At 44.9% G+C, this 12243-nt stretch overlaps 1 protein-coding gene across 1 annotated transcript in view; it reads left to right on the forward strand.

The window, feature by feature from the left end:
• Nucleotides 1–12243, forward strand: part of ABCD1 (ATP binding cassette subfamily D member 1) — a 46617-nt gene that overhangs the window by 5236 nt on the left and 29138 nt on the right. The gene's annotated exons all lie outside the window — the stretch shown is intronic.

Consider the following 12243-nt stretch of genomic DNA (forward strand, 5'->3'; position numbering starts at 1 on the left):
CGTTGAAGAAGTTCTTCAGTTTTTTTTATTTTTTGTCAATCAGTTATAATCACACATCTTGTAATTACTGCAAATTTTCCATCTGGACTTTCAGATAGAAAATTCTCAAAAAGATACAAAGTTGGATATTTTCCAGGCAAAAAATTGACCTGAGGTGTGGATTTCTAAATCAGCATGTCAATTCTGGGTGCGGTACGTTCTTAGATTTCCTCCATTCACTCACTGTACTGTAAAAAACAACTCTTTTGCCGTGTAAAAAAAAAAAAATTTGCAAAAAGGTCCTAAAAGTATTTTTACATTGAGTGTTTTTTTTTTTTTTTTTTTTTTTTTTTTTGTAAAGCTGTAAGAAATCTAACATGACTTTCAGCAGAAATGAGTCAGACCTTTTTTTTTTATTTTATTTTTGGAGTGGATTCCGCAAAGATTCTGCATCAAAGAAGTCCAACGATATGTGACGCTTAGATCGGCGTTACTAAAAATATATATATTTGACTGTCTTGGGCGCAAAAGAGGGAATTGAAGTTAAAAACTTTATTCAAACTATCTCTAAAAGACAATGTGTTTCAGGGCCCTTTCAAAAGGCCCCTTTCTCAAGTGACCGAGACCAGATAGGTTTAGCTATGTCGCTGGAAAAAGGAGCCTTCTGAGCCTGGAAACGCGTTGTGTTCTACAGTTTTGTTTTGTTTGTTTTTTCCTCCCATCTCTGTTCAACGTTACTCAGCTGGTGGATGAATGAGGATGTTTCCAGAATGATGGACATTTGATTTTGGCCTTCAGTGGAGTTGTCCCCACCAAAGTGCAACCTCATAAGTTGAGCAACCTCGTTTGTTCTTCCTTCTCTCGTCAACATACACGCTCCATGTGGACCTATATTTTTTTTTTTACTTGTTTATGCATCAAAGAAGTGACATGTCGCCTGGGTGGTCTGTGTGATCTTACCTAATTAACGTTTTCCATGCCTTTCACATCTTAACGATGCTCCAAAACCTGCCAATTCTACAAGGTCGTAAGGCTCACAGTTTGAGGCTCGGCATTCAACGTGTCCTGCTGAGATAACCAATATCTAAGATCCTGTAGTTTTTCCCATAAAACAGTGTAGTATATTATCCATTGCCCTATGACTTTCTATGAAGTTTATCCTAATCACCTGCAATTTACGATCGATATCGTGTTTTGCACTTTTGCCCATGGTTAGCTGTTTTTATGGACTGTGTGTCCTGGACACCAGTTCAAGGCTGAAACTTCATTTCTTCACCAAGGGCAAATTCCATCTAGAAAATTTTTATCAAGGTTTTTTTTTTTTTTTTTAAATCAGCTGAGGGTTATTATTATAAATCAGTATTCGCTGTTTTAAGACATGAATGTGGACAAAAAGACAAAAAAACCCTGGATGAGATAGGACCAGCCATGGTCCTGAAAGCCACCGACAGTTGATTAACATGCACATTTTGTCTGGCCCAATGGACGTGTCATTTTAGTGGGCAGGAAGGAATGAACGGCTCCCTCAGACGCGACTTGTCTCAAAAGAAAGGATCGGGCTGGTTACAATGTCACCTGGCCGACCTAGGGACTGGTGGGCTGTCACCATACCTTTTACAATGGTAGATAGTGAAGTCTGTTGGGTTCACCAACACATATGGAGAGGACCGGGAATGGCGATGACCTCGTGATAAATGAGTGTTAATGGACGTATTGGGCTTTGGTTCATTTGACCAGCAGTAATTTGAGGGTCTGGTCATTTCTAAGCCGTTCCTTAGAAGGGATTCGCCATGTAGTTAGTGCTAAGCCTTCCAAAATAATGTTTGACTTGGGTCCACTAAAGAAGGCTTTGACCTCGTCTGGTCAGTGTAGGACTAGAGTACAAAATGTTCCAGTGTCACGTTGACCAGATATATCCCCAGGATATAACCCTCAATAATGCCAGTGTTATATAGTGAGGTGCCTGACCAAAAAATGCCGCCCCCCCTAAGTATTTTAATGGTGAAGTTTGGCTGTTCCTCAGACATGTTGCAGTCACCTGGGAACAGCATTAAGGTCTCTGCAGGCAAAGTGTGAACCACGACCTAAAATCTAGCAGGTTCAGATTTTTTTTTTTAGTTTGTTGTCATCATGTGACCACATTAGCGACCACCCCACACGGTTTCTGACCCCTAACGGAGACTTTATACATGACATCATCATACATGAGGCACCCATCTGTGGACAGAAACAGAGAAGGGTACGAAGTGAGAGGCCTTTGATATGAGCTTTGGAGGGGGGGTTACTAGACCTCTTTAAAGTGAGGGACAGTGCACTACACCTTATAAAGGGGGCTTTACTGACCTCCTATACAACAGCCACAGACCTTAATATGGAGACGGCCCCCCCTTCAGATACAGTACAGACCAAAAGTTTGGATACACCTTCTCATTTAAAGATTTTTCTATATTTTCATGACTATGAAAATTGTACATTCACACTGAAGGCATCAAAACTATGAATTAACACATGTGGAATTATATACTTAACAAAAAAGTGTGAAACAACTGAAAATATGTCTTATATTCTAGGTTCTTCAAAGTAGCCACCTTTTGCTTTGATGACTGCTTTGCACATTCTTGGCATTCTCTTGATGAGCTTCAAGAGGTAGTCACCGGGAATGGTCTTCCAACAATCTTAAAGGAGTTCCCAGAGATGCTTAGCACTTGTTGGGCTTTTGCCTTCACTCTGCGGTCCAGCTCACCCCAAACCATCTCGATTGGGTTCAGGTCTGGTGAATGTGGAGGCCAGGTCATCTGGAGTAGCACCTCATCACTCTCCTTCTTGGTCAAATAGCCCTTACACAGCCTGGAGGTGTGTTTGAGGTCAATGTCCTGTTGAAAAATAAATGATGGTCCAACTAAACGCAAACCGGATGGAATAGCATGCCGCTGCAAGATGCTGTGGTAGCTATGCTGGTTCAGTATGCCTTCAATTTTGAATAAATCCCCAACAGTGTCACCAGCAAAGCACTCCCCACAACATCACACCTCCTCCTCCATGCTTCACGGTGGGAACCAGGCATGTAGAGTCCATCCGTTCACCTTTTCTGCGTCACACAAAGAGACGGTGGTTGGAACCAAAGATCTCAAATTTGGACTCATCAGACCAAAGCACAGATTTCCACTGGTCTAATGTCCATTCCTTGTGTTTTTTAGCCCAAACAAGTCTTTTCTGCTTGTTGCCTGTCCTTAGCAGTGGTTTCCTAGCAGCTGTTTTACCATGAAGGCCTGCTGCACAAAGTCTCCTCTTAACAGTTGTTGTAGAGATGTGTCTGCTGCTAGAACTCTGTGTGGCATTGACCTGGTCTCTAATCTGAGCTGCTGTTAACCTGCGATTTCTGAGGCTGGTGACTCGGATAAACTTATCCTCAGAAGCAGAGGTGACACTTGGTCTTCCTTTCCTGGGGCAGTCCTCATGTGGGCCAGTTTCTTTGTAGTGCTTGATGTTTTTTGCCACTGCACTTGGGGACACTTTCAGAGTTTTCCCAATTTTTCGGACTGACTGACCTTCATTTCTTAAAGTGATAATGGCCACTCGTTTTTCTTTACTTAGCTGCTTTTTTCTTGCCATAATACAAATTCTAACAGTGTATTCAGTAGGACTATCAGCTGTGTATCCACCAGACTTCTGCTCAACACAACTGATGGTCCCAATCCCATTCATAAGGCAAGAAATTCCACTTATTAAACCTGACAGGGCAAACCTGTGAAGTGAAAACCATTCCTGGTGACTACCTCTTGAAGCTCATCAAGAGAATGCCAAGAGTGTGCAAAGCAGTCATTAAAGCAAAAGGTGGCTACTTTGAAGAACCTAGAATATAAGACATAATTTCAGTAGTTTCACACTTTTTTGTTAAGTATATAATTCCACGTGTGTTAATTCATAGTTTTGATGCCTTCAGTGTGAATGTACAATTTTCATAGTCATGAAAATATAGAAAAATCTTTAAATGAGAAGGTGTGTCCAAACTTTTGGTCTGTCCTGTATAACAACTCTCGCTCTTATGGAAAGGATTTCTACAAGATTATGGAGGCGTCTGTGGGAATTTTTGAATGATCAGATACTGATGATGGAAAGAGAAGTGTGATCCCTCCCTGCCCCTGCACAGAACTCGTCTCCTCCAGAGTCAAGTGGTGGAGACTTTGCAACCCTCCATCCGACAATCGGCATTGTGCTTAGTGATGTAAGGCTGCACGGCCATGAAGCTCCCGGCGGGGGCACTATTTGTTCTGATGTTAATACTGAAGGAGGTCTGGACTCTGCAGTGCGTTTATGACTTCTCTGCCCTCTATTCCTTAGCACACAGCCCCCCGCTCTGTAATGTTACGAGGTCACCACTTCCTGGCTGATTTTCTGCGGTTCCTCCCAGTTTTCAATAAAATCACTCACTGGTGATTGGGGAAGAAATGTCATGAACGGACTTGTTAACCCGGTGGCTCCTATTACAGCACCGTACTGGTATCTGTGAGCTCTGCACCACTGGCCATACTGTAACATGTTTGTAAGGGCAGACAGCACACTACGGGGCTGGTGGTTATACACTGAGCGACCATGGGCTGGATGTTATACACCGAGGGATGATGGGCCGGATGTTATACACTCGGGGACGATGGGCCGGAGGTTATACACTGAGGGACGATAAGCCGGAGGTTATACACTGAGGGACGATACGCCGGAGGTTATACACTGAGGGACGATACGCCGGAGGTTATACACTGAGAGACGATACGCCGGAGGTTATCCACTGAGGGACGGTGGGCCGGAGGTTATACACTGAGGGACGATGGGCCGGAGGTTATACACTGAGGGACGATGGGCCGGAGGTTATACACTGAGGGACGATGGGCCGGAGGTTATACACTGAGGGACGATGGGCCGGAGGTTATACACTGAGGGACGATGGGCCGGAGGTTATACACTGAGGGACGATGGGCCGGAGGTTATACACTGAGGGACGATACGCCGGAGGTTATACACTGAGGGACGATACGCCGGAGGTTATACACTGAGGGACGATACGCCGGAGGTTATACACTGAGGGACGATACGCCGGAGGTTATACACTGAGGGACGATACGCCGGAGGTTATACACTGAGGGACGATACGCCGGAGGTTATACACTGAGGGACGATACGCCGGAGGTTATACACTGAGGGACGATACGCCGGAGGTTATACACTGAGGGACGATACGCCGGAGGTTATACACTGAGGGACGATACGCCGGAGGTTATCCACTGAGGGACGATACGCCGGAGGTTATCCACTGAGGGACGATACGCCGGAGGTTATCCACTGAGGGACGATACGCCGGAGGTTATCCACTGAGGGACGATACGCCGGAGGTTATCCACTGAGGGACGATACGCCGGAGGTTATACACTGAGGGACGATACGCCGGAGGTTATCCACTGAGGGACGGTGGGCCGGAGGCTATACACTGAGGGACGATACGCCGGAGGTTATCCACTGAGGGACGGTGGGCCGGAGGTTATACACTGAGGGACGGTGGGCCGGAGGTTATACATTGAGGGGACTAATGAGTATACCGAATACAAGACGTGTGTCCCAATACATTTTCTTTAGTATGATTAAACGTTGTAATTCTCAGATCTCGGTACTAAATCCTCATCTCACCTCGGGGAGTATTCCTTTCAGTCTATTCTTCTGACTCACTGAGTGAGTAGTTTGCTCTTGGTGCCGCCATCACCTCCTCCATCGAGCCTTAAATAGGGTTTGTGGAATTATTTATTCCCCGTGTTACAAAAATATGTTGCCGGACTGGATGGACCTGTTTGAGTCGTTAAACCTCCTGGCTATTCCTCAAAACTTCCTTTGGCAATTAGTCTCACAAATACTTATTCAAGACCTGTAGGACATAAGAGGAGCAGGGTGGGATCTCTGCCAATTTGGCATCTTTTTGTGTTAAGTGGAAACATCCAACAATTTATTAAACTCTGCGGGAACTTCAAACTGTAAAGAATGGGGTGTATGAGTGGGCAGTGGTATATGTGTCATCAAATCTTCTAATTCTAAAACCGCCATCATTGCCCCTTTCATTCGCACATGGCTGTGGTCGTGTGCCGACACCGGAGAACACTCCTGTGTGGAGCACAAGATGAAAGTGAAGCTCCCAGATCCGAAGGCTGACACTCATGGATCCATATGGACGCATCAAATGTGCCCTAGTGCCCTCAGTAATGCTAAATAACTGGGCCAAACTATTAAAGAAAAAGTATTCTAGACATTTCCCCAAGGGCTAAAACTGACCGTATCGAGAGATTTTGGACTGAGTGTGGGAGTGACGGACACCGAGCAAAAACAAAAATTTATGGGGAAACTTGATCCACCATCATTGTCATGGTCAAGTTCAGTTAAGGATATTTGGAAAGTTGCTCACAAACTTCAGCAAATGTATACCCCTCCGCCATGTCACGGATCAAGAGCCTGGTCTGTCATTTGTGAGTTATCGTCTTTGACATAGAGCGTCCATGTAATCCTAGGAAGGGGTCACCATGCTTCAATGTTTAATGTTGGGAAGAAGTCTTAGTCACCTATCCACAAATTGAAAGTGATAACTTGCAGATCGGTGGGAGGCCAATTTAGAGAACTATGCCCTTCATGAATGTAGTGGTGGCTCCGTTCATTCTCTACTGCACTGTTGGACGTCCGGTCATTCTCTACTGCACTGTTGGACGTCCGTTCATTGCCTACTGCACTGTTGGACGTCCGTTCATTGCCTACTGCACTGTTGGATGTCTGGTCATTCTCTACTGCACTGTTGGACGTCGCCATCAGTCCCATACCGAATGCACAGAGAGCTGGTATCCATGCACTGCCACCTTTCCATTCTGACGGTGCATTTCAGGGCGCCATTGTCAAGCTCCAATTCCACTTCCAGTGGTCGGACTCCTACCGATCAATGTTGGGAATAACCCATTAACCAGCGATATGTTCCCTTCATGCTAGAAATCAGAAGCGTCCCAGCACCAATTACTACTAAAGGACACTAATTTGGCAACTGTGCCGTAAAAAATACCGAGGGTGTGGTCACTGTATGTAGCCAAACAACGCTTGTTAGGGTCAATGCCCACCAGACTACGACGAAGAGCCGCGGTGGTAAAAAGGGAAATTACACCCCACGTAACACATGGTTACAACTCTTTGGTTCTCCGCCACATTGCAGGTCTCAAGGCAATCAGGTGATCGCTGCAACAATTTTCATTTTGAAAGAACCGGTCTCTGATAGGTTGCTTTGTTTTTAGGGGTAAACTAGGTTTTACTAATATAGAAATAAGATTCACATAGACCGTCATCATTTGGCACTAGGCTTACTTCAAGGGGATTGAGATTAAAGTCTGCAGTCACCATTATGTGACTGCAGATTTTTCAATCCTCACAGCGCACACTCTGCACACTGTCAGGATTCTCCAGTAGCAGGCGATCGTGTGACCTCAAATACATGATTTACATGCATGCTGTCACATGCCAACTAGACGTGCGCAGCCTCTCTCAATACAAGTGAGTGGAGCAAGGCCAGACAAGTCTAGTCGGAATGTGGCTGAAAGTATGAAAATCGCATAGAGTGACTGCAGACTGTAACCTCAAGCCTTGACAACCCCTCTAAATGTAAAAAAGCAACAACTTTGATTTACTCACCCTTCTTAGGTCCAGTGATGGTTCTAGTGCTAGTTATTGCACAGCGGATCTGCCCGGGTTGATGGCTTGAACCGCTAAGAAAACCGACTGGCTGCAGCGATGTCGACGTGACATTTGTGCTGCAGACAATTACAGACAATGGGAGCAGCGACATAGACTCAGCACTGGACCAGGGGAGGGCTAGTATAGCGTTTTTTTTTATTTTTTATGTTGATGTTTTTTTTAAACTGCAGCTGGGCGGTGAGTTTTGTAAATCGGTAAACCCCTTTAAAGGAGAGTAGTGTTTTTCTCACTTTTTAAACCAAATTTTGTAAAAACAGTTTGTGGATTTGATCCCTCGATGTTTCAGCATTCACACGTTGAGTCTTTTCTGAATTGGAAAGATAATCTAGGAATCCTCACAAATCTTCACTATGACTGATAAGACTAGTTATGTTTTTTTTTTTGCGATCTTGTCTCGAAAGCTGACGTCGGCCGCGTGCCGTAAAGCTGCTCGTTATACGAAACAGAAGGAGAGATAAAATCCACAGATTTTTGCAGTGGAATCCACAGCAGAGACCAGAGGCTGACAAGAAGATCTGTGCTGTGGATTTGCTCCGTTCGTTGAGGCTGATCCACGGGTGGTCACTCGCTGCATTTTCCGTCATGAAACTGCTTCAATAAGTCGCCTGTCGTCCACATCCCCAAAATCTGCGGCTCTTTGAAGAACAATGTGGATTTCTCATTGACTTGCTGTAAGAACACAGAATTGAAAAGCTGAAGAGAAGCTTAAAGGGGTCTTCTGCTTTTGGAAAATCCCTGTCCCCTGGCTGTCGCCTCTGAGCTGAGTGCGATGTGTCCTCTATTCAGAGCACACATAGACCTCAGGGACTCCTGCTCTCCTGTCTGCATGTAGCACATTTTTAGCAGCATGGAGCAAATTATACAGCGGTATTGAGCAGTGTAGCTGTGAATCCAGCTCTGGGGGTGAGAGAAACATTGCTTTTTCCTTTTTCTCCGTTAATAGTCAGGACTAATGTGATCCCTGTGTGCCAAAAATAATTCTAGTTTTGAGCAATATGCAGATTAGCAGTTTTTCATAGGGAATGATGAGTTCAGGAGGTAGAGGGGGTTGGGATGAAGACTGGCTCATAAGTGGAGAAAGGAGCAGTGAACTTATGGGCTAGTTGATAGATTCAAAGTTAGTGCATGGAGATAACAAATTCTGTTGTGACTTCGATGTGTGGATGGCATGGGGAGTTCTTCATTTTCAGCCTTCTTCTGGCTTCAGTTTGTTTAAATCTGCTCTATCTTCGTCTTTTTAGTCGTCTTTAGGCTAGTGAGTGGAGACTGCTGATCTAATGTTTCTTATTCAGAGCATAAACAGATATTTGGGACTCCTCCTCTCCTGTCTGTATGCAGCATATGTTCAGAAGCAGCATGGAGCAAATTCTACAGCGGCACTGAGCAGTGTAGCTATGAATCCAGCTCTGGGTTGAGATAAACACTTAAAGCAAGTGCTCTTCCCTTCTTTCTCCATTATAAGGTAGCTGTAATCTGATCCCTGAGTGTGTGGGCAGTACTTCTAGTTTTGCGCAGTCTCGACTATTAGCAAATTTTGAATAGGGATTGATGAGTTCAGGAGGCAGAGGGGAATGAGAGAAGCGGCTCATAAGTGGAGAAAGGAGTAGTGAACGTATGGGCTAGTTGATGGACGCAAAGTTAAAGCACGGGGATCACAAATGCTGATGTGTGGATGGCATGCAGACTCCATCATTTCCGGCCTTTTTCTTGATGACACCAAACAGCAGCTATTTGGGCCGCACGTAATAAAAAGCAGGAAGCGCCTAAATCCAGATCCGTGGGGGTTATACATAGACGCTGGGAGCTGCGTTACCTTTCCCCCACTTGGCTGGGAATCTGATGCTTCTCCGCTAAATTGCAGCTCCCAGAGGGGAATGGAGACAATCGGCGCCTCTCCATTCAGGATGGGCCCCGCTCTGTAGGCGCGAGACACAGATCTGGGACCATCAGACACATGCCATAAGTGTCCGAGATGGCAACATCCCTTCTAACTTACTGGCATTTTGGACCTCTGATCCTCAGAGAGCAGCCATATTTGGGAGTTAGAACATCACATAATTTGAGGGATGTTACAAATGAATCTGACGACAGGTTTTTGCTACAGTACCATGATGCAGGGGCAGAGACCCTGATTCTAGGTGACGTGTCACTTAGCTTACAGTGAGAAGTAGTTGTGATAGCATGATTGTTGTCTCTGCTGCAGATCTAGCAGTGCTCGGAATACTGAGCCGTGTATAACCCCGCCTCTGATTGGCTGCTTTCTGTGTACACTGTATATTGACAGTAAACTACCAATCAGTGGTGGGGGCGGGGTTACACGGATTAGCTGGACTGCCTGGCACAGGACCCCTAGTCCTGTAATGATAATATCCTGCGGTTAAAACACTGATTTTATTGAAATATCAAGTGACGCTTTGCTGGAATCAAGTTCTCTGTCCCTACATTATGCAAAAATGTAAATGTCAAAGACCTGCTGACAGATTTCCTTTTAAAGGGTATTTCTAGTAGGGATCCGACTCCCAAGACCTACCAGATGAGCACGATGCCTGACCCCCTTATTTCTGCTCATCAGTGGATGTTTTTGGGACCCCCCACGATCACCACAATGAGTGAGCTCTGCACTCGGTTAACCTTCAACAGTGCCGTAGACATGAGTGGCCTGTGCTTCAGTTAGCTCCTCTGGGCCACAAGAACCTTGACCTGTCAATGAGTGGGGGGTCCCAAACACCCATACCCACACTGATCGCTGATTATTTGTGGAGTATCCCTTGACTATCGCTATATTTATGACTTTCGTAATTCCATCATTTTTACTTGGAGAATCATTCTACATAACAAGTCGCTTTTCTTTTACGAATCCTAAATATTACCCTCTTTTATTGTGCTCCTGAGCTTCATTCCTAATTCTACAGCCTTCAGAGCTGAAATCTCCCAGCGTTCCTGGTAATTGGTATAGTGGGAAGTTTCAGGTACTGGTGACTAGATCAGTTGCCCATTATGGGAGCTCAGCTGTTACGTTCATGGCACGTCTCCCGACATGCTTGTTGATGGTTTCCAGCCATGGTAATGTTTTATATAAAGTCGCTCAACTTTTTCTGCGACCCTCCACCAATGGCTGGGGACAGCAGGAGTTTTCGCGGTGGATTTTGAAATACCCAATCCATTGGCTGGTTCTTGAGGGTTGGCAGCGCTTATTCCCCTCTCCGTGCTTGTGTATGGCGGAGGGGGGGAAAGCATCTGAAGGGAGACATCACCAAGAAAGGACTTACTAGAAGAGGTGCCATTCTCAGTCCTTTAACCTTCTCATGTATCTGAAGAGCTGACAAGTGAGGCCCGGCTGAGGTGCTGCAGTTTGCTCCCGGCAGCAGCGCTCCTCCGATAAGCGATGGTATTTTGCAGCCTTTAATGTCTCCAGAGCATTTCTGGCTCCAAGGGAAAGGTTACTATAGGACATTGCTCTCAACACTTTTCTGCTTTGGTTACTAAGACGCTAAAAAAAAAAAGGCCTGATGTCGGCAGCAAGCTTAACCTCTCCACTGCCAGAGCGCCCTCATTCACGAAAGAAAACGTTCGACTAATATTAAGTACAACGAGGCACTTGACTTTGGATTTAAAGGGAAACTTTGCTTTTTTTTTTTTCAAAAAGTAAAAAAAAAATCTTAAAGGGCATCTGTCAACACTTCTGATGAAGTAACTGCCTGTATTGTCATAACGTAAGAAATCTGGAAGATCTTTTCCTCCATTCCTGCGTTGTGCCGTTCCTCTGTTATTCAGGCTCGAAATTTGCGAATAATAGATGTTACTATTCCTCTGGTCAAAGAAAGGGGTGTGGCCCTGCACTCACAGCACTGATTGGCCAGTGTCAAACTGGTTAGAGACACGCCCCCTCCCCGCTGGCTGTCAGTTTTATTCATACATTTCCAGGAGGAATAACTGAGGAACGGAACAATGTGGAGTTATAGGAAAAGATGGGGAAAATTACGGGAGATCCAAATACAGTATTTGCCAACAGAGATGTCAGGAGAGGGAAGAGATTATAATTTTTATCTTTTTTTAAATCTGGAGTAATTGGTAACCTGTCAGCAGGGCGTCATGGAAGCCTGAGATGACTGACTACACAGTGTGAAACGTTGTCTGTTTCCAAGGGCAACCAATAGAATTTTGAATTCTGTAAGAAATAGGATCCGGAACCCCAGGACTATGCAATGGGGAAATATAGCAAATTGGGCTTGGTCTGTGCTTGTGGGTCTGAGGATAGTGCAGGGTGTAATGTCAGACACTCGAGGGAGAAATATTCAGGCCATTGGTCACACTGTGCTGTCACATCACGTGAATCATCTGGAGCTGGCAGAGTCCTTCACTCATGTTACACTGAGCAGCTCTGACGTCTGGCTTTTTTATTTTTTTTTGTTTTTTTTTTATTATTATTTTTAGCTGCTCATAATGGTAATTTTGTTTTAAAAAGAAAAAAAATGGTTTCTTACAATAAAAAAATTAAAA

Source organism: Ranitomeya imitator, chromosome 2 (assembly GCF_032444005.1).
Source record: "Ranitomeya imitator isolate aRanImi1 chromosome 2, aRanImi1.pri, whole genome shotgun sequence".
Lineage (NCBI taxonomy): Eukaryota > Metazoa > Chordata > Amphibia > Anura > Dendrobatidae > Ranitomeya > Ranitomeya imitator.